General features: G+C 34.7%; 1 non-coding gene across 1 annotated transcript; it reads right to left on the bottom strand.

Annotated features, from left to right (window-relative positions):
- Window positions 1–1,462: 1,462 nt before the first annotated feature.
- Window positions 1,463–1,535, bottom strand: TRNAS-GCU. The gene has a single exon. It is a non-coding gene; the product is annotated as a tRNA-Ser (tRNA).
- Window positions 1,536–23,417: the final 21,882 nt, after the last annotated feature.

Genomic DNA, 23,417 nt, shown 5'->3' with positions numbered 1-23,417 from the left:
AATACATTTCAATTCTAAAAAATATTATGAATATATTCCCTTTTCTAGTTATATGTGTGACAAATATCTTCAACTACCTGACTTGCTTTTGACTTTCTTAATGATGTTTCTGAAGTTTATGACCTTAATGTAGTCAAATTTACACACCTTCTCATTTACTTACAGAGTTGTGTGTGTGTGTGTGTATGTGTGTGTGTTTAATGTGACATTAAAAAACCTATCTCTAACCAGACATCATGCAGATATTGTTTTAAAAATTTTAAATGTTTATTTTTGAGAGAGAGAGGCAGAACACAAGCAGGGGAGGGGCAGAGAGAGAGAGAGAGAGAGAGAGAGAGAGAGAGATGGAGACACAGAATCCAAAATAGGCTCCAGGCCCTGAGCTGTCAGAACAGAGCCTGGTAACAGGGCTCGAACCCATGAGCTATGAGAGTATGACCTGAGTTGAAGTCAGATACTTAACTGACTGAGCCACCCAGGCACCCCGATATTGTTTTATATTATCTTCTAAGGACTTTATTTTCTCCCTTTAATATTAGTTATATGAACCATGTAGAGTCGCTTTGTGTGTGTGTGTGTGTGTGTGTGTGTGTGTGTGTGTGTGTGTTTATGGCATGAAGTTGTTTTGTGGTCCATTTTCTCCATATTTTCGCAACTGCTGTTCAGTTATATTTTTATCATGTACAAATGGGCATGTATACATAATTCTGGGTTCTTTAGTTTTCATCACTGTTCTTGCTCAGGGATTTGCAAACTTTTTCTTAAAAGATCAGATGGAAAATATTCAGGCTTTGGGCCATATAGTATGTGGTCACAAATTGGTGTAGCATAAAATAGCTAGGTTCTAATGAAACTTTATTTTCAGAAAGTTGTGATTGGCATTTAGGTCACGTGCTCCCAATTCTCAGTTTTGTCTAATCTTGGTATAATATAGCCCTATTTAATAATCATGCTGTATGATAAATCTTACAATTCGGTAGGGCATTCTTACCATTTTGTTATTCTTCTTCAGAGTATTTGGGCTAGACTCAGAGCTTTTTATTCCTCCATTCATTTTAAAATCAGCATGTTACATTTTTTCATCCACCTTCCAAAAACTCTAAGGAGATTTTCACAGGGTATGCAATATATCTGTATTTCCATTTAGTGTAAATTGACATCTTGGGTTTTCCAAATCATGAATATAATATATTAACTCCTTGTATTTGGGTTTTCTGGAACATCTTTCAATAAAGTTGTATTATTTTCTGCATAGACATATTGCAAATATTTTCTTAAATTTATTAAGAGGCAATAGGTATTTTGATGTTACTTTTATTTTGTTTATAATTTCTCTTACTGTTTTAAATAAATACTACTGATTTCTAATGCAGATATGAAATATTAGTTATTTTTCTTACATTTTAATCTTGATTATCTTACTGCTCTTTTTAAAATTATGTATTTATTTTTAAGTATTCTACACCTAATGTGGGGCTTGAACTCACAACCTTGAAATCAGCAGTCTCATGCTCTTCCTACTGAGCCAGTCAGGCTCCCCTATTTTACTACCCTTAAGTTATCTTTTACTTTTAGCAAATGCAAAAGTAAATACCCTCTTCTTGCTCGTTACAAAATGCTCAGTGCTTATCACCATTCTTGGAATATAGTAGAGTCTCAATATATTTAATAAATGAATGAATGAAAAATGAATAACAAGTACATCTAAAGTGATGGGACACCTAGCTGGCTCAGTCTGTTGAGCATACAACTTCAGCTCAGGTCATGATCTCGCAGTTGGTGAGTTCAAGCCTGTGTTGGGCTCTGTGCTGACAGCACAGAACTTGGAGCCTGCTTCAGATCCTGTGTCTCCCTTTCTCTCTTACCCTCCCCAGCTCATGCTGTCTCTCTGTCTCTTAAATAAATAAATAAATAAATAAATAAATAAATAAACATTAAATTTTTTTAAAAAAAGTGAAATGCTGACCATTATATGATGAGCATGTATTGGAAATATTGCAAGAGAAGATAAATGCTTTTGTATTTATGAAATTAAAATAAAAAGTTTTAGTCTAAATATTTTAAATCTATGAAATAAAGATTCTTTTTCTTTTTTTTATGTTTATTTTTTATTTTTGAGACAGAAAGAGTCAGCATGTGAATGGGGGAGGGGCAGAGAGAGAGGGAGACACAGAATCTGAACAGGCTCCAGGCTCTGAACTGTCAGCACAGAACCCAATGCAGGGCTGGAACCCATGAACTGCGAGATTATGACCTGAGCTGAAGACAGATGCTCAACTGACTGAGCCACCCAGGTGCTCCTTCTTTTTTCTTTTCAATGTTCATTTAATTCAGAGAGAGAGAGAGAGAGAACAAGCTGGAGAGGAGCAGAGAGAGGGAGAGAGAAAATCCCAAGCAGTCTCTGCACTGCCAATGCAGCGCCCAGCACGGGGTCAAACTCACTAACTGTGAGATCATGACCTGAGCTGAAACCAAGAGTGGGATGCTTAACCGACTGAGCCACCCAGATGCCCCAATTCTTTATATGTGGTCTAGAGACCAGTTCCTCAGAATTGGTGACGGGCTTATGAAAATGCTGAGTCTTCTGCTCCAACTTTGAACTGCTAATTTAGAATCTTTTGTTATAAGATTCACCATCGAATTAGCAAAACTACATATGCATATATTTATTTTATCCAACCCACATGCAACAAATTATAGTTCTTGAGTTCTTAAACCTGAAATATTTAATTAAATTTTATTATATATATGCCAACAAACCATACTAGTCACATATTTATATGTTTCATTTACTTGTCCTAGGAAATTGCACAATACTATCAAATTATGTCACAACTTTTTGCCAAAATGAAGTATTCTTCTAGTCATCCTGTTTCAGATCTCTTAATTAGAAATCAGACCTGGTGTGCTCCTGTATAGCTTTTTTGGTTAAGTGTCCAACTCTTGATTTTGGCTCAGGTCATGATCTCGGGGTTCCTGGGATTGAGCCCTATGTTGGGCTCTGCACTGACAGTGTGCCACCTGCTTGGAATTCTTTCCCTCCCTTGCTCTCTGCCCCTCCCCACCCCCCCCAAATAAATAAATAAACATTTAAAAAAGGAAATCAGAGACTTGGTTTTCTAAATAATTTTGAAAACTGCTTAAACCTCAGAATCAAAATATTACATTTTAGGAAATACAGCTCAAATCAGAACCCACCTCCCCTACCTCAGGCTGTTATGCTCTTCTATTGACTTGTAAGAAAATTACTTATGCTTCAGTTAATCTTCTGTCTCCATTTTTTAAGATGATGATAGGTTTAGATGCCCAGATAGAAATCAAGAATGAAATTATTCCCAGTGACTTCTTTCCTTGCAACTTCTTTTGTTTAGAAATACATAAAAAGAAACTTGACATTTTCTTTTATATCTCTGTTCAGATTTCCTACTGATGTTTTGGTTATTTGCCTCATTTTAATAGTGAATTCTTGAGTAAAATACATTTTAACTGTAACATTTGGATTACTTAGACAGCTGTCTGCAACTGTGACATTCAACTATGATTCCACTTTCCTCAAGAGAGAGTGTTATATTTATATCAATAGAATGATTTGAGTGATTGGCTCTGTACAAACCTGGCTCTTTTGTTCCTCTGTGCTTGTATCTCTGCAGGAATTGTGGACAGGGGAAGACTGAGGGTCATTCTTACTTTGTTTAAAAATGATCTATTTACTCTTGGCCATTTTTTTTTGATTAAAACTTATGTTAGCTTATTTCTCAGAGTGTTTAGATTGGTCACAGAATTCATAAAAGCCCCGATTATCTGATGAAAATTGTACCATTTCATAAGTAGCCATGTCCCAATTTAAAACAGGAAATATTTATGACTTACTTATATTATTTAATAGACTATTATTTACAGTTTATTTTCCAAGTTCACTACAGCCAATACTAAATAGAAGGAAATGAACAGCTTTTCTGGGGAATGCCAGCCTCCTGGTTCCCAAAAGTTTGAGGTAGGCAACTGCGATGAGCACTGAAACTTCTAGGACATAGTAGACACTTTAAAAAAATGTGAACTATTAATGAATTTTATTATCAGGAACACAGAACATAGCCCATTTCCCTAAGGAACTGAGATCCTAGAGCCCCTAGAACATACACTCTAGACTCCTTGAAGAAGCAATAATTGTCGTATCGATTCTACATGGAGTATGTTGTTCTTTGTCTTATCTGAAGAGATGAAATCTGCACAAGAAGATAAACTCCAAACTGCAACAAAAGAACTAAATTTTGTTTTATTTCCTAGCCAGGTCATGGGTTATTCAAGGTAATTATATATACTATATTTTCTTGCTTTGTTCTTATTTCTAAATCTTTTCATATTGCTCACAAAAATCATTAATACCCAGCTCTCTTCCTCTCTGTGTGTACTATCAGTCCTCTCTATCTCCCTCTCTTTGTCTCTCTGTCACTCAACACAAAAGGACAAACTGAACATACCATATTATACAGTAATATAATTTATGAGACGAATAATCTTGACTTGTGATGTATGAATACCCTCTGAGGGATAATTATAATGAATTTTCAGAAACTCATTGCTCTTACCTTAAACATGTATGCATTATTTTTTACTCTGTATGTGTGATTTTTATCCTGAATTTGCATCTATTATTCCCAAGATTCTTACCTACCTGATAAAAGTGATTAAAAACCAATTTTGGTATGTGGTTACACTGATCAAACTTGTTTCATGATTTTTCACCACAAAATTAATTTTAAAATCTTACATCCTACAGATAACTTATTGGTTTAAAAAAAATGGCATCCATTAGATTTCAAATTCTGCTTCACAATAATCATATAACTTATATGATTATGCTACCCATAAGGTGGGTAAAGCCACACTTATTATATTTGATCAGTGCTTTCTTTTTTCAGTTCCCTGATTCTCTACTCAAGCAATCTAAAATGGGTGGAAACATAATCAGAAACTAAAATCAAGGCAAAACATAGCATTCATGGCTTTTAATTATTCTATAGCTATAAAATTAGAGGATTCATAAATAAACTTCTTACTATATGTTTCAGGAATGATCATCTAAATAGTTTTTTTTTCCTTTGATATAAAAAGTCCAGAATGTGGTATAATTGCCATCATTTCAAAATAATTAACCAAAGATTTAACTTTTCTTTTTTTCAGGCAAAATATAAGACATATTTGAAATATAATCACCTACAAGATTTCATTACCAAAATCACAAACGAGTCCATTCATCAGTTAGTTTTAATATAGTTCTTTATCCAGGTGTCAATTTGGGTGATGATTTTATAATTAATATCAATTTAAAATTTTTCCCTTATGAGAAGTAAGAATACAAGGGGAGAATTGTGAAAATTATGATCCTAAACTTTATACACTTTCACACCCCTGCAAGCCTCATGGTAGATGTTTAATTCCCACTGATTTCAAAAGGAGGTCAGTTTATGGAAATGCTCTGCAGGCATGCAGAGGCTGAATAAGTGCAAAATGCCTGTGAAATACTCACTTTAAGGAAGCAAATTTTAGAAGACAGTATATAGGGAAACCATAGAAATGGAGCATTTTGAGCACTTCATAAAAGCCAAATTAAAAAAAACAAAAGCAAGAAGGTAAGCAACCAAACAAAATAAAACCCAAAACAACTATTACAGAAGATAGTTACATCCAAGATTTTAACATGTACAACTTTTCTACAAGTGATAATTTCTGACACAGAGTAAATCCTACCCTGGTCACTTTTATTGAAATAGCAGTAACACCCTTTTATTTATTTTGAGAGTGAAGGAACACACACACACATGTGTGTACAAGCAGGGAAAGGGGCAGAGAGACAGAGAATCCCAAGCAGGCTCCTCACTGTCAGTACAGAACCCAATGCGGGACTTGATTTCATAAACTGTGAAATTATGATCTGAGTTGAAATCAAGAGTTGGACGCTTAACCAACTGAGACACCCAGGCACTCTGCAACAACACCTTTTAATTGCTTCCACTTGGCATAGTTTTCATGTGTTTTAGATAGAAATGATATATTAAATGTCACATATAAGAAATAGTTTTTATAATTACTTTTTTTCAGAAGGTTTTTCTTTATAATCCCTCCTGTCTTAAAATATATCCCTGTAAGATGGCTACCCTTTCAACAAATGTTGCTTTACTTCTCCTATTCTTCGCCTCAAGATTTGTCCAGAATTCTCTTTTCTGTCTCTACTTTTTCACTCCCTACTTTATTCTTAACCTCTAGTAATATGGCTGGTGTTTTTACTATTTTACCATGTCTTGCAATTGTCAGCTGGAGGATGGGATCAGCTTTTCACCTAAAATTGGTTTGGAAGTCCATACTGATGACATCACACACATGAGGAGAGAGTTCCACAAGATACCTTTGGAGATGTTCTGGGAGAGCAGGATGGGCCTCCTTTGGCTTGAGCAAAATGATAACCGAAGTGGCTTTGTTTTTTTATTTTATTTTTTTGTCATTAGAATGCAGTGGTTGCTGGCATTGGGTTTTCCACAAGGGGCTGGATTTGTGGGGTTTGAACTTCTCCACAACAGGAGAGTGAACAATGGGGTTTTCCTATCAGATTGTTCAGATGTGGTTTGCCCAGATATGGGGCAAGTGGAGAAAAGGAAGGAATAAACGTATTAGCAGTCAAACATCAAAAATGGAGTCAGATACTACACTACCTATTGAAACAGCTTTCTGTAAAACTGATAAATTTCTAATTGATAAGTCCAAATGCTTGTATTCAGTCCTCATTCTTCTTCAAAACATACTCACCTACAGCCCAGTAGTAAGGACCCATATAAGATATGATGGCTTTCTTGATTGATACACGGCTGCAATGAAAGATGAGAAGGAAAGGAATAAAATTCCCAGTGGTGGCAGAAGTGTTAGGTAGACAAAACAATTGCCTGTTAAGCTTGTAAATTCTCTCCTATATTGGTTTCCATAAGATGAAGCATCTATCCACTAATCTCAACTCACCAGCTATATTTTCTTTCACTCTTTCATGTTTCTTTGATTTTTAAACATAAAGTCTTTAAATTTAGATATTCTCTAAGTTCAATTATTTTACTTATTTTAGTACATGATGTTTATATTTACTGCTTAGTGTTTTATTAAGCATCTTTGAGTACTCATGTGAGACTTCTCTGATGGATTTCTCCTATTTCTGCACATCTTGTGAGGGAGGCATTGATTTCACTTTGTTAAAAATTATATTTTTCAAGGAGAGAAGTACAGAGAACACTCAGGGGAAAGAAGATAGTGTCTCCCTCTGGAGCAAAGTAAAGCTATGATAACTGTACTTAATGATAAAGAAAATGTCTCCCTCCAGATTAATAAGCATACTGCATATGCAAGTACCTCTTTGTCCTCTTTACCTTGCCCTGAGGGAAATAGGGTTTAGGGAATCGGTAGAGAAAGCTGATGTTGTCTGACCATGGTTAAGCAATTGTTTGTGTGTGTGTGTGTGTGTGTGTGTGCATGCGCGCGTGTGCACATGCCCATATTTATGACCACAGTTGGATGTTACCTCTCTGTACTCAAACTCCTTTAGCCAAAAAAAAAAAGTCAGATGGAAGTGGCAAAAAAGTGAGAATAATGGATTAGATAATCTTCAAAATTAACTTCTGCACTAATAGTCTATGTTTATATGAACGTATTTAGGCCTGTATTTATACGTCTCCTTGTTTCTGTCCTCACCTATAAAGAAATATGTCTATGTCTCTATCTATTGTTTGAATCTATAATTAGACATTGGTAAATGATACAAAAAATTGGAAGAAGGTGCACATAAAGGTGAATGACTTGGTGGTAAGGTGAAGTGTAACATTAAATGGTCAAATATCAAAAATGATATAAATATATAAAAATGATACCAAAAACATCAAACTGATAGTTCTACTGATGTTAAAAAGATGAACAAAAACAAGTCATGTGTGTAATGGTGAAAAGTGTTTTTAAGCAGTGCTGGGAAAGCCAGGGCCATAAGTGAATGTGTTCAAGGAACTGGAAAAAGGGCCAGATATGGAAAAAGCAGTGATTAAAAGGTAGAATGATGTGAGTGGTTAATAGAAATTGTGGCTTCTAGTTGCCCTCAAATATTCTCATTTTCCTCTAGTGACAAAATCCTAGATTTTTCTTGATACACTATTCCACTCTGTTTTCTTAAAAATAAGAATCTCTAGAACCCATCTTGGGCCATCCGGAGATGGCAGAGAGGTGAGCTAGAAAGAACCAGCCGGTGTTGCTAATAAATTCACACATCACACATTCACTGTGTGCTACCTACCTTGGGATTTTTAAGTGAGAGATAAATGCTTTCTCATTTATTAAAGTCGTTACTTTAGGATTTTCTGTTTTAATTGCCAAAGCTATTCCTAATTAATATGGGCAGGCAGAGATCTGAAATAAAGTTTTATAAGTCATAGTAAAGGTTGTGGATATTATTCTTAGTAAAATGCAAAGTTATTGAAGGATTTTAATGTGGATGTTTGAGGTGTTGATCTTTAACATCGTATATATTTTTGAAAGATCAATGTCCCTAGGTAGGAACAAATAATTGCTAACATAGTGAATGCCTAAACGTACATTCCAAATCTTCCCCCAGATTATATTGTTAATTATTTTTGATCATCATTTTGAAAATCAGCATGCCTACATGATCTTTTATCAAAAACAACTTAAACATTACAAAGAAAGAAGGTTGATAGTTATCATACTTTTAACTAAGCATAAATCTACTTTGTGCACCCACAAGACTAGATTCCCAATATTAGTTTCACCATTAATTAACAAGGAGGACTTAGCAAGTTCCTTAATTTTACTAGTAAGTGTACTCATCTTTTTTGAGAAAGGTAAATATTCAACCATTGTAATAAAGATACTGTGAGATTAATGGCTGTTTGAAAATGCTTTCTAAGGCACATGGCTCTATACAAATGACTTATTTTACATGCAAGTGTAGTCATAAAACAGATTAAATATTATTCTTTTAATTTTTTCCTTTCAAATTATCTACTCTGAAAATGAGTGAATCCAGAAAGTATGCTAAATATGTAGCATGGATATATGAGTAAAGAAATTAATTGAATTGCATTTTCTATCAATTTAACAAGTTATGAAGCATTTGACAAGTGTCACAAAACTTAATAATAATTATTAAATAATACCTTCAATATTTACCATGTTAACAGCATATTGCCAAGATTTATTTTACTCTGTGCATATAATTAAAGTGAAATAATATAATGCCTTATGGTGTCAGCTGTTTTCAGTTCCATCTTTCCTTCTTGAAGATATTTTAAAATATGACTACATTTGAAGTCAATCTACTTCACATGAGCGCTTTATGATGCCACAAGTTTAGGCTTACAGCTACAGTGTAAATCAAACATGGAAAATTTAAAAGTAGAATTATTGGGAGGGAATGTAACACAGACCTGGGGAGGGTACAAAAACCATTTTTGGTCGCTGCGATGGAAGACAGCTCACAGACCATGATTTGAGTGGTTCCCAATGTTGTCTCTCACCTCGAAGAATATAGAAGGAAGTCAAAGATTTTTAAGAGGAGGTTAGATGAAGAAATAATACCACTAGTTAGGTTAATGCTAGTTAGGTTAGTGCTGGTTGTCCAGTTTCACTGTCTTTGAACTAAAATAAAACTGGTAGGAGATGCCCCCCAAAGAGGTAAATGTTGTCACAGCTTCCCCAAATGGGAAAAGGGGACACTAGAAATATGGTTTCTTCTCTCTGAGAATGACTATTACCTAAATAGATATTTTTTACCTTCTAACAAAAAGGAGGAAATGGCTAGTATGTCACCAGACACCAGATCTTATTTGAAATATTCTTTCCCATTTAGTATAAATAAAATTTCCTAATTTTCATTTCCTTTTGAACACTGTATTTTCTGGAACTCTAATGATACTGTGAATGTGTACTCTTATCTGGTGTCATACATCTTCTTTTTAAATTTAACGTTAAAAATTTTTATACCATAGCATCTGCTGCTTGGACTTTGCTTTTTGCTATGAGATTATTTATACCAGTGAAAGCTGCCTCTAGGATAAACCTCCTCTGTACCTGAGGCACCATTTTTGTTTGTAGGAAACTGAAGTTAGTGTTACGGTCTCTGAAGCCTGTACATCTTCAATTCTATTTAGGGTTAATTGCTCTACTAAAGGGTTCAAAATGTATTATTTCTCCTCAGATTTTGAATTTCTAGGCTGAACATAAAATTTCTGTCATTTTTTTTACATCAGTACTGGGATAAGACTAATGTTTATTTATATTTGTTTACTTGTTTTTAAACAGGACTCTGTTAAGTTTGAAAGCTTAATCACTTTCTTTACTCTAAATTTACTTCCATCTATAACATGGCAGTTAATGTGTTTGTTAGAATTGAGTGTCTTTTGTTTTCCTTTCAATTTTTATTTGCTTTCTGACTCAAACATTTGCCTTCTTAACATGATCTCTTGTGTTTGTCTTGTTGGGTTTCTCATAATGAGAGATAATAAATGAATAAATTATGTGTATCTCTAAAGTTTTATCAAAAATATTGTACATATTGGATAGCCCATCTGAATTCTATTTTCCCATTAAATGAACATCTAATCTGGTCTTGTTTCCTATTTGACTGTCTACATGGTTTCTCTTTATCTCTCTTTTTTATTGTTGTTTTATATTCAATTAGAGCCTCAGTTACATCAGTATTGAGACATATCCTCTTAAGGAACATAGTTCTTCATCTATAATAACTATGTCACCTTCAAACTCCCTCAGAAACTTTTTGGAGTATTTTACACTAGTCTTCCTAGTGTTTGTATCACAAACCTATCCAATGTCATTAACATTTTACAATAGCTGTTTTAAACTTTATAGATTGGCTCTTCAGTTGCTCTTAGAGTGGACCCTGTCCACAACTTTAAAAGATCACATGTCAAAAGTTTCCAGAATATTGGCTTCCTCTGAGAGTCCTTCTAGTCCACTTTTTATGATCTTTGCTCTGCCAGATTTCTCTTAGTCATGACTATGATCTAATAATAACTAAAGCATCTCCAATTTTCTAAGGCCTATTTTAAAAACAATTAGACTTGGTACATTTCTATTTTATGTCTACTTTATCTTGACTTAAAAATTTTTTTCATGATTATTTATTTTTGAGAGACAGAGACAGAGACAGAGTGTGAGCAGGGGAGGGACAGAGAGAGAGGGAGATACAGAATCCTCAGCAGGCTCCAGGGTCTGAGCACAGAGCCCGATATGCGGTTTGAACCCATGAACCGTGAGATCGTGACCTGAGCCAAAGTCAGATGTTCAACCAACTGAGCCACCCAGGCGCCCCAAACTTTACCTTGACTTTTAAGATAATTTTACCTTCATATGTATTTACCTTTCTAAAAAAAAGGTTTTTTTAATGTTTATTTATTTTTTGTGATTGAGTGACAGAGCAATCTGGGGAGGAGCAGAGAGAGAGGGAGACACAGAATCTGAAGCAGGCTCCAGGCTGTCAGCACAGAGCCCAACGTGGGGTTGAACTCACAAACTGTGAGGTCATGACCTGAGCTGAAATTGGACTCTTAACTGACTGAGCCACCCAGGTGTTCCAACTTTCTTATAAGAGCTCAGCTTTTCCCATGGGGAAATCCCTTTCTTTATTCAACTTAGCTAAACTCTTTCTTTTCTTTCTTTTTTTTTAAATTTTCTTTCTTTTCTATGGATAACCAATGCTTTTCAATGGATAATAAGAATAGAGCATGTTTTCAAATCATTCTAGTTCTTTGTTTTGATTAGGAAAAAAAGAAAAGAAAAAAAAGAAAAAAAAAAGTCCTGTTTTCCTTAGATATAGTGATCCAGTCTCAAACATTTATTAGATTTTCTCCACTCTGTTATTTTTTTTTTAATTTGTGCCTCTTTAATGGCATGTTTGTATGTGTGTGTGTGTTTAATAACAAATGTCCAAACTTACACATTCAATTACTAATAAATACCTACAACTGGTTGGTCAGTACACCACTATTTTAAGTTCTGAAATCTTAGGTCATGTTCAAACAATATAGTAAACTCTACTTTAAATCCTCCTTGCAACACTAATTCAATAAATTTATAGTAATATACTGCATCTAAGATAAATATTGTGTATTTTTTTTAAAGAAACCATGTGGCTTAAAAAAATTTTTTTTTGACATTTATTATTGAGAGACACAGAGACACAGAGCATGAGCAGGGGAGGGGCTGAAATATGGAGAGACACAGAATCTGAAGCAGGCTTCAGGTTCCTAGCTGTCAGCACAGACCCCAATGCGGGGCTCAAACTCACAAACCGTTATAGATCATGACCTGAGCCGAAGTGGGACACTCAACTGACTGAGCCAACCAGGCGCCCCAAATATTGTGTATTTTTTTAAATTTTTTTTCAACATTTATTTATTTTTGGGACAGAGAGAGACAGAGCATGAATGGGGGAGGGGCAGAGAGAGAGGGAGACACAGAATCGGAAAGAGGCTCCAGGCTCTGAGCCATCAGCCCAGAGCCCGACGCGGGGCTCGAACTCCCAGACCGCGAGATCGTGACCTGGCTGAAGTTGGACGCTTAACCGACTGCGCCACCCAGGCGCCCCAAATATTGTGTATTTTTAATAGTTATGTGTATTTCTTGTCAAAATTGTTTGCTAATCACCTGTTTTTCTATGAATGACATGTAAATAGTGAGATGTAGGTTCACTGAAGATTAGGAGATACCCTGCAGTGGCTACATGATTAGGAAAGTATAAAAGCCAGAGAGACCCTTAACCGGTCTATGCCCAATTAACTTACTTTCTCTAACACATGTATTCCAAGTATGGAAGGATATGGGGATGTTGAGAAGCTGCACTTATGACCTTCACTATGCTATCACCATGCATATTGTGTGTTGCCTATCCTGTTTCTTATATTGATGATAAGTAAACTTGACACTGGTGAAGCTTATTGTGCTTTGTAAGTTTGTCTATTTGAAAACAAAATCACTGCTGCTGGTTAGGCAGAGTAGGCATTGCAATTCAAAACATTAAGAGGGAAAACAGAATCTGAAAAAGCTACTCTTGCATTGCATGCCCCATATTTAGCTTTAACAATTTAAAACTAGGCACTTACTATGCTCCTGGATAATAACACAGAGAAAACAGCTGCCTTTAAAAATTTTTAAAGTCTTGGTCTGGTTTGTAGTACAGACTGAAAAACAGAATAAAAGAAAAAAAAATATTGTTACTGATGTTCTGCTTGGTTCAAGATGAACCTTTATTAGAGATATATCTAATCTTTGTCATATCTTTGTTTATTCCAAGTCAAACTGTATCTGTCTTGTTATTAAGGTCCTCTATTAAGGCCACTTGCTTTCAAAAACCTAGTAACTAATGTTACCCAAACTGGCCTTTCTATGTATTTTTCCCACAAGTTCTATTTGAACATTAATTGTGTACTTAAAATATTCAAACATTTTATGCAAGTCTTCCTCTTTCCAGTCTAGAGCCAATTGAAAGATAATTGTGAAAGGCAAAGAGATGGATATAAAATAAGTTAGCATTATTACTGATGAAAATTAGATGGAGAATGTGACATAGGTCTGTAGACAAGAGGATGCGTTAACATTTTGCTCCTAAAGTAGACAGACATACCTGTAGAACCATAGACCACAGAAGACTAATATGAGCCTCCTCCATGGGGGCTAACCCTTGCAGAACTATTACATATAGAAGCAGAAATTTTGAGCTTGTTGTATATAATAAATCCCCCAAAGAAGAGAGAAAAATACTGAGTCAAACATGATCAGCTCCAATCTCATTACATGGAAAATGAATTTCATCCTTATGGAAACAAGAAGGATAGGGAATAAGTTTCCCTTCTAAATAATATCTACCTTCCACTATTAGTCTGTAAGTACCATGAGGCAAAGGACAATGTTTACATTTCCCAGTACTTAAGCCAGTGAGTATTCAGTCACATACACACTCTTGAAGAATGAAGAAGTGAATCAAGAAAAGAAAGTGAATAAGAATATTAGTGGTATGTTTTTGAGGAAGTAAATAGTATAAAAAAAAGCAAAGTTTAGGTGGTTAAGGAAAAAGTAGATGGTTTGAGCAAAAAATTAACTTATCAGCACATGAAATAATTAATTTGAGAAGTATAATTCAATATGTGAGAGAATTAGTAGTGATATTTTATAATATTAGTAGCTTCTTATTAAAAGCTAATAGGTTTATTTATTTATTTATTTATTTATTTATTTAGAATTTCAAGTTTTAAATGTGTTCTTGCAACAAAAAGAAAAATTAGTGAATTTTGAAAGAAGTATCATTGAAATATGTTTTCCTTGGAAATAGAAACTAATGTAAGACTTAACCAGACTCCTAAATTTTAGAAAGAAGAAAAGGTCATTCCTCTCCTCCACTCATGACTATGATAAAAGTTGTTTCAAAAATGTAGGGATCAAAAGACTTATATAAATGAAATTATTATTTTTAGTTTAATTTTATAATAAAATAATATGCTTAGTAGGTCATAGAATCTTTAATTCAGCAGATAATATTGTTGGTTTTTAAGTTGCCAGGTGACTGAAGAGGTATGGAAGTGCAGTGCCCAGTCCTAACTTCATGGAGTTCTCATATACAGTTCTTATTAGCATCATTACAAATCTTTACCTAAAATAGAAGACTCATAGGTATGTTACAACAGTATTTTGAAATGACCCTAGGAGGTAAGACTAAACCAAATGGAGGTTTGGGGTAGGTTTCTGTGATAGGTGGCAAAACAAATTTCAAAATTAAAAGATATATTATAATGACACTCTTTTAGCCCAGAGTGTTATCAGAGGAATCATGTACATTGGGCTAGACATACCAAAGTGGTCTATATTATATAGCAATGCTTGAATTTAGAGAGATAATTTTCACTTATGGTTTGAGATAGAATACTAATTGATTATACTTCTAAATAGATACTATGGGAACTAAATCTTGCTCTGAGGGAAAAAAGGCAGTGCTCCAGCTAAGCAGTCTTGTGTTTTAAAATAAAGCTTCATTGCAGTGAACTATTCTCAACTATTACTCAGAAACTGAAAACAAACAAACAAACAAAAAAAGAACACCTTCACTCATACAGAATGGATGCACATGAAAGCAAAGTCTGTATTTGGATGAGCATGTTAACATTGTGGCCTTGTTATATGAATGCACAAAATACTGTTTATTGGTATCCAATAAATATATGTTAAAATTGATAATGGGGAAATTGACAGGTTTGCTTTTAGTGGTAAAGTAAAATTAATGATTAAGACAAATTTTCTTTTCTATAAAAATATAAGAAAGAAATCAAGCTTCTAAAAAAATATTTGAGCTGGAAAAAGAAACAAAGTTTGTGAGTATATCTAAGATACTGCATACTAGTTAAGAATAAATTGGAAGCATGAAGTGAAAAACTCATGTTAACAATGATTTAAAGAAACTTCCAATTGCTACCTAGGGTGTAGAAAACTAAAATTCCAACACTGCCAAATTAACGATAATATAAAAGCAGATAATCTATAAAATTAACCTTTTTCTTGAACTCATCACAGAGCTGAAATTGTAGGACAAGGCCATAACAGAATTTAAAGAAAGTCTGTTTTCCTCTGAGAGGAATCAAGGTGTATTTGCTTCCATGTGGTGAGTATGAAAGGAAGAGAGTCATTGTACAAGTGGGTAGGGACTCAGAAAATTTTCAATGAAATCTTTTTAAAATTTTTAGTTATTTTTAAAAGAGCACAGGCAAGGGAGGGGGAAAGAGAGGGGAGAGAGGATATGTAGCAGGCTCTGCACTGAGAACAGTTAGCCCAACACGAGGCTCGAACTCACAGTGAGATCATGACCTGAGCTGAAGTTGGATGCTCAACTGGTGCCCCTCAGTGAAATTTTTAAAGGCTGAATGTGGGCTGACAGAAGAGAATAGAACCTCAGTGAGCCACTGACATAACAATAATTCTTACTCATTAAAAGACTCTTCCATCGGCTCTCCGGGGGCATTCACAAGGGACTGAGGGAAGGAAGGAAGACAGAATAAGGCATTCCTCGGTAGTGCAGAACTGGAGAAGGGGTACAGCCAACATTCTAGGAATAGCACAAAATCCTCTCAGATCCTTCTGTCCTAAGGAACAAAATCCTAAAGTAAACATAGAGGAACAAAGAAGAAGATTTTGAAAAGAATTAGGAGACTAAAATATTGTTTTACTAATTCAATTTATATTTGGTATTCTAATTTTACCTAGTTCTTAAATAACAAAATGCATTAAAAGAGTCACTGTTTTTTAAATTATTCTTTTCTTTAAATGTGGCACATCACAAGCATATATTAGTATTCTATTTTAACTACAAATGATGTGTGTTAACATTTCAAATGAAATAGCTTAAATGTTTCCTTAAAACCATTTAATAACACTAAAGGGGGAAATATTAAAAACTAAAAAAAAAAAGTATCAGAGACCTTCCTAGATTTGCTTGAAGGAAAGCAAATATGAAATTCTAACCACCACTTTCACCACCAATTACTGTGAATCATATGAGCTTGTTTATTTGCATCATACTTGTCACACACATACCAAACCTGGTTCTAGATGTACTATATTCATGAATTCATCACAGTGCCCAGTGAATAAAAACTATTTAAAAGACAATTGATATTAAAATGCCAAGTTTTATTTTCTCTAAGATTAAGTCCAAGAATGATATAGATACTGTATAATTCATTATATCTGGTCTTCTTTTGTGTTGTTACTTAACTATCCTAGGGTGTCACTCTCATCCCTGATTTAAGTTACTTCCAATGCATACCTGCATTTCATCAAGAAGATAACAGAGAAAAGGAATTGCTTCCCTAACATCAAAGTTACCTCTTAGAAATTGTCTGGATGACTTTGGCTTCTATTTCATTGGCCATATCTAGCTATTAGAAAGGTGGGGAAAATCACACTTTTTCTGGGCAGTGATATGACAAGCTAAAATCTGGAAGGTTTCATATCTGGAAAAAAATGAAATTGAAAAATCCTGGATTAATAAAAAAAAAGTGCTATCATGGATGTAAGTTTAGCACTGTTCAATTTTCTTTTCCTGGGTGTTTAAAAATTGACAGAGTGGACTACAGTAATTTTATTGAAAAATATTATTAAAAATAATAATAAAGAAAATCTTTGCAAATCATGGAATAGTAATAGTGCAGATTTTAAGATTATCTAGTTAGAGAAAAATTAAAAATAAATTTGTCTATTTGGTTTTACTAAAAACACATTTAACTGTCTTGTGCAACTGAGGTGAAAGAGGAATGAGTATTTTTAATATTGCAATAGCAATGTATAGAAAATAAAATTATAGTTATTAAAAAAGTGTTGGAGATTTTTAAATTACAATTCTTTATTTTATACATAAGGAAGTTAAAACGCACAGATTTTAAATGTCATCCCCAAATTCACAAAGCTAGGTAGTAAAATAAATGGAAGTAGATACCAGTTTCCTTTCTACCTATGCTCTTTATTTTATACTGTGTTGTCAGGTTAGGTTCTTAATAATGGTGTCATTCAAATAGGAGGGCTCAGCTTGCTATCTATCCACATAATGTGGATGTGGACAAAAAAGCTAGATGCCACATGTAAGTATTAATGAATGAATTCATTATTCTGCTTAATAAACATTTGTTAAACAACTAAAATGTTTGAGGTTTTGTGGCAGGTGGATATTAGAAGCACTTTTCCTTCTTTCAATAAGCTTTCTATCAAGACAATGAGAAAGCAAAGGGACAAATGAAATTCATTTAAAGTAAAATGCTTCATAAGAGAATTTTCTAAAACTGCAGTTAAAATTAGAAAGGTGGGAGATACCGCTTTCAAATTGGAAGAGTTATGAAGGTTTCATGGAAAAGAGAGCCTTTGAATTTTCTTTTAAGAAATGTGTAAAATTTCCCTTGAAAGAAGATATGTTTGAAGAGTTAGTAATACTGAAAGGCATATTAAGCTATTGCTTGAAAATCTTGAGTAATTTGAAAAGAATAGTTTCTTTTTTGTTGTTTTTTTCTCCAATGTTTTATTTCAATTTTAGTTAGTTAAGTAGAATTTAGTGATTCATCACTTATATATAACACCCAGTGCTCATTATAAGTGCCCTCCTTAATAACCATTACCCATTTAGCCCATCCCCCGCCCACCTCCCTCCATTCACCCTCAATTTGGAAAAGAACAGCTTCTTAATTGGACAATCCATAATTTTCAGTCTAAAAGTTCATTAAACAATTGAATCTGTTCAGTAAAAATGCATATTACTAGGTTCTAGTTTCAAGGTAGTTATGAATCTCTAGTGTGAGGATCATGAATCTAACTTGTAAACAAACATCTCCAATCTCCCCTCTCATATGTACCTGCTCTGTGTGTGTGTGTGTGTGTGTGTGTTTATACACTCCACTTTGTTTAAAATGCACCCCTGTATATCTCCTTAAAAGGCACATATATTAATTTTACATATATGATTTTAATACAAGTAAATGAAATGGTAATACAAATGTCATATTTCTCACTTTTCTCATTTAACATTGTTTTTGAGATCTATCCATGTTGCTGTACAATCTCTAATTCATTACTCTAGCTTCTAAAAAGGCTTGTACCAATGAACACAAACACTTTTCACTTGAAGTAGATACTAAAGCATTATGACAACTCACTAATACAAAAGATGCTGTGATAAAAATCTTTATACCTGTTGCTTTATGGACCTATGAAAATTTCTCCGATTATTCTCATTATTTGAGTTCCTTGGTACTAAAATATAAATGTCCGAAGTACTTTCAGGTTGTTTTCCAGAATGGTTGTATATGTTCATATGGTATGAGCAGTCCATGAGTGTTCCTGTATCTCCACTGTCTTATCAATAGAAGTTCAGAGACCCTTGGGAAGTGGAGGGAGTTACAAAAATAGTATGATTTGCTCCACCTGTGTTCTGAAAAAGTTGAGAAAAGATTCAAAGAGTGGCTGATGGGAAATTAAAATATCTCTTTTATTAATAATGAAGGACATAATGGAATATGGGCTTTTCTCATTTAGTCAGATGGGCTTGCTAATACCAGGAGATATGGTTCAAGAGGCTGCCTCCTGGAAGAAGCAATATTGAATACCTGGTCACTGAAGGAAGCTCACTTCCAAGAGAAAGGACAGGTTTACACATGCTCAGTACTTGTTCCCAAATTCATCAGTTCAATAAGTCCATACATCTGAGAGATAAGGAAGGAGCTAGAGATAGGTCAGGAGTGTATCTAATGAGATTCCATCTATGTAGAAGAGAAATAAGGAGAAAGGAAGAAATATTTCATATTAACATACACCTGAGCTCATTTCAATGGATTATGTTGAGTTTTCCACATAGCTCATTCTCCATCTGGGTATAGATGGTCCCTCTGGGAAAAGATTAGCAGTCTATTGGGGCAGATGTGTTTTCATTTCCATGTCTCTCTTCAAGTGTACTTAATGTTCTTTTGAGTATCCTCTGAGGATCACCAGTAGGTATAATGAATTTTAGACACAAAAAAGCTTTGAAATGAGCTAAATCAATATATTGCTTGAGTAAATTTCAAGGATAAATTGTATACAGGTCTGAAAAGTAATTATCTATGTTGTTTTCATTTCTTATTTTCTTACACTATGTTGCAGCATAGTACATCAGTTTATGTACTGTAGTAGTTTAACAGATGACTCCAATGATACATGTTTAAGAGTTCTAATAGCTAATATTTCATATAAATGTCAAAATTTGAATATAAACTCTTTTATATTATGAAATTTATATTATCAGAAAAATTTAAAGACTAAAAGATTAGTTCTCCTGAAAGTAAAAATCCACAGACATTCAAACATACCCAAAAAATTAGAGTCCAAAGAAATATTTGACTTTCCAAAGTTAAAAGTGTCTACTTAATTTAAATCTTTACTTAAAAGTCTTACTTACATAAATTAGACTTTAAAAATCTCCCCAAATTTATTATTCTATTCAGCTTCAGAGTCAAACTTCCCTCATGCCTTAGATTAAAATAAAAATTCCTTCATCAACAGCTTTGTTCTGAAAACATTTCATTCAAGGTCTCACACACTGTACTAGTTTGACACCAAGTACTTAATGAAATTCACTAATAAATTAAAAAAAATATATATATATACATACATATATATATATATATATATATATATTCTTCATCATTTACATATAACACCCAGTGCTCATCACAACAAGTGCTCATCACCCATTTAACCCACCCCTCTGCCCAATCCCTCTCCAGCAACCCTCAGCTTGTTCTCTATAGTTAAAAGTCTGTTTTATGGTTTGCCTCTCCTTTTTTCTACCTATGTTTAAAGGCAGACACTTTTATACCCAGGCCATAGAACTGTCATACCAAACAGTGTTTTATTTATTATTTTTAAATATTTTGTTTATTTTTGAGAGAGAGCACACGAGTGAAGGAGGGGCAGAGAAAGAGCGGGACAGAGAATCTGAAGCAGGCTCTATGCTGACAGCAGTGAGCCTGATGGGGGGATCGAACTCATGAACCATGAGATCATGACGTGAGCCAAAGTTGAACACTCAAACAACTGAGACACCCATGTGCCCTATCAAGTATCTGTGTTTTAAAAACTTATTACTTTGAATTCTTTTTTTTCCAATTTTTTAAATGTTTATTTTTGAGAGAGAGAGTGTGAGGAGGGGAGGGGCAGAGAGAGAGGGAGACACAGAATATGAAGCAGTCTCTAGGCTCTGAGCTGTTAGTACAGAGCCCGTTACGGGGCTTGAACCCATGAACCATGAAATAACGACTTGAGCTGAAGTCGGATGCTCAACTGACTGAGCAACCCTGGGGCCCTCAAAATTCATTACTTTGAATTGTCCAAAGACCCTAGCAGAAACTTAATAGTATCTGAGGTCAGGATGATAGATGGGTTAAATCTTATTGCCAATTGCCTAAAAATTCAAGTTAGAAACAAGCTTACTGGAATCCATAATCTTTAGATTTAAAATCAAGTAGTAGACACTTCTAAGAAAACAATTAATTTGGCTCTGACCAATTTTTCCTAAATCTAGGGGAGGTGTATTCATTGCCTATTGCTGCTATAACAAATTACCATACAGGTAGTGGCTTAAAACAACACAAATGTATCATTTTGCAATTCTGCAGTTCTTAAGTCTAAAATGTTGTAACACAGCTGTCTTACTTCTGGTGGTTCTGGGAAAGATCTGTGAAGCTGCCTTTTCCAGCTTCTTAAAACTACCTGCAGTCCCTGGATCATTGCCTCATATCACCCTGACTTCTTTTTCTGTTGTCCCTTATTCTTTTTTCCACTTTAACTCTCCTGATATTTTTATAAAATCCTTGGTGTTACATTGCACCTGCCTGAATAATGCAGCATTATCTATCCATCTCAAAATCCCTAAATTAGTCATATTAGACAGTCCCTTTCAAACATATGAGGTTAAATTGCCACAGACACTAGACATTAAGACACGGGCATCTTTCAGTAGCCACCATTTAGGAATACAGAATACAGAAAGAACAGAACCCAACTGATACTGCTTTTAGCCAGTCAGATCCATTTTTGACTTCTTTTTTTTTTTATGAAATTTATTGACAAATTGGTTTCCATACAACACCCAGTGCTCATCCCAAAAGGTGCCCTCCTCAATACCCATCACCCACCCTCCCCTCCCTCCCACCCCCCCATCAACCCTCAGTTTGTTCTCAGTTTTTAACAGTCCCTTATGCTTTGGCTCTCTCCCATTCTAACCTCTTTTTTTTTTTCCTTCCCCTCCCCCATGGGATCCTGTTAAGTTTCTCAGGATCCACATAAGAGTGAAACCGTATGGTATCTGTCTTTCTCTGTATGGCTTATTTCACTTAGCATCACACTCTCCAGTTCCATCCACGTTGCTACAAAAGGCCATATTTCATTTTTTCTCATTGCCACGTAATATTCCATTGTGTATATAAACCACAATTTCTTTATCCATTCATCAGTTGATGGACATTTAGGCTCTTTCCATAATTTGGCTATTGTTGAGAGTGCTGCTATGAACATTGGGGTACAAGTGGCCCTATGCATCAGTACTCCTGTATCCCTTGGATAAATTCCTAGCAGTGCTATTGCTGGGTCATAGGGTAGGTCTATTTTTAATTTTCTGAGGAACCTCTACACTGCTTTCCAGAGTGGCTGCACCAATTTGCATTCCCACCAACAGTGCAAGAGGGTTCCCGTTTCTCCACATCCTCTCCAGTCTCCTGATTTGTTCATTTTGGCCGCTCTGACTGGCGTGAGGTGATATCTGAGTGTGGTTTTGATTTGTATTTCCCTGATGAGGAGCGACGCTGAACATCTTTTCATGTGCCTGTTGGCCATCCGGATGTCTTCTTTAGAGAAGTGTCTATTCATGTTTTCTGCCCATTTCTTCACTGGGTTATTTGTTTTTCGGGTGTGGAGTTTGGTGAGCTCTTTATAGATTTTGGATACTAGCCCTTTGTCCGATATGTCATTTGCGAATATGTTTTCCCATCCCGTTGGTTGCCTTTTAGTTTTGTTGGTTGTTTCCTTTGCTGTGCAGAAGCTTTTTATCTTCATAAGGTCCCAGTAATTCACTTTTGCTTTTAATTCCCTTGCCTTTGGAGATGTGTCGAGTAAGAGATTGCTACGGCTGAGGTCAGAGAGGTCTTTTCCTGCTTTCTCCTCTAAGGTTTTGATGGTTTCCTGTCTCACATTTAGGTCCTTTATCCATTTTGAGTTTATTTTTGTGAATGGTGTGAGAAAGTGGTCTAGTTTCAACCTTCTGCATGTTGCTGTCCAGTTCTCCCAGCACCATTTGTGAAAGAGGCTGTCTTTTTTCCATTGGATGTTCTTTCCTGCTTTGTCAAAGATGAGTTGGCCATACGTTTGTGGGTCTAGTTCTGGGGTTTCTATTCTATTCCATTGGTCTATGTGTCTGTTTTGGTGCCAATACCATGCTGTCTTGATGATGACAGCTTTGTAGTAGAGGCTAAAGTCTGGGATTGTGATGCCTCCTGCTTTGGTCTTCTTCTTCAAAATTCCTTTGGCTATTCGGGGCCTTTTGTGGTTCCATATGAATTTTAGGATTGCTTGTTCTAGTTTCGAGAAGAATGCTGGTGCAATTTTGATTGGGATTGCATTGAATGTGTAGATAGCTTTGGGTAGTATTGACATTTTGACAATATTTATTTTTCCAATCCATGAGCAGGGAATGTCTTTCCATTTCTTTATATCTTCTTCAATTTCATTCATAAGCTTTCTATAGTTTTCAGCATACAGATCCTTTACATCTTTGGTTAGATTTATTCCTAGGTATTTTA

This window comes from Prionailurus bengalensis, chromosome D1, assembly GCF_016509475.1.
Source record: "Prionailurus bengalensis isolate Pbe53 chromosome D1, Fcat_Pben_1.1_paternal_pri, whole genome shotgun sequence".
In the NCBI taxonomy this organism is placed as follows: domain Eukaryota; kingdom Metazoa; phylum Chordata; class Mammalia; order Carnivora; family Felidae; genus Prionailurus; species Prionailurus bengalensis.
The sequence above is the reverse complement of the archived record's forward strand: the minus strand, read 5'-3'. Positions and strand labels throughout refer to the sequence as shown.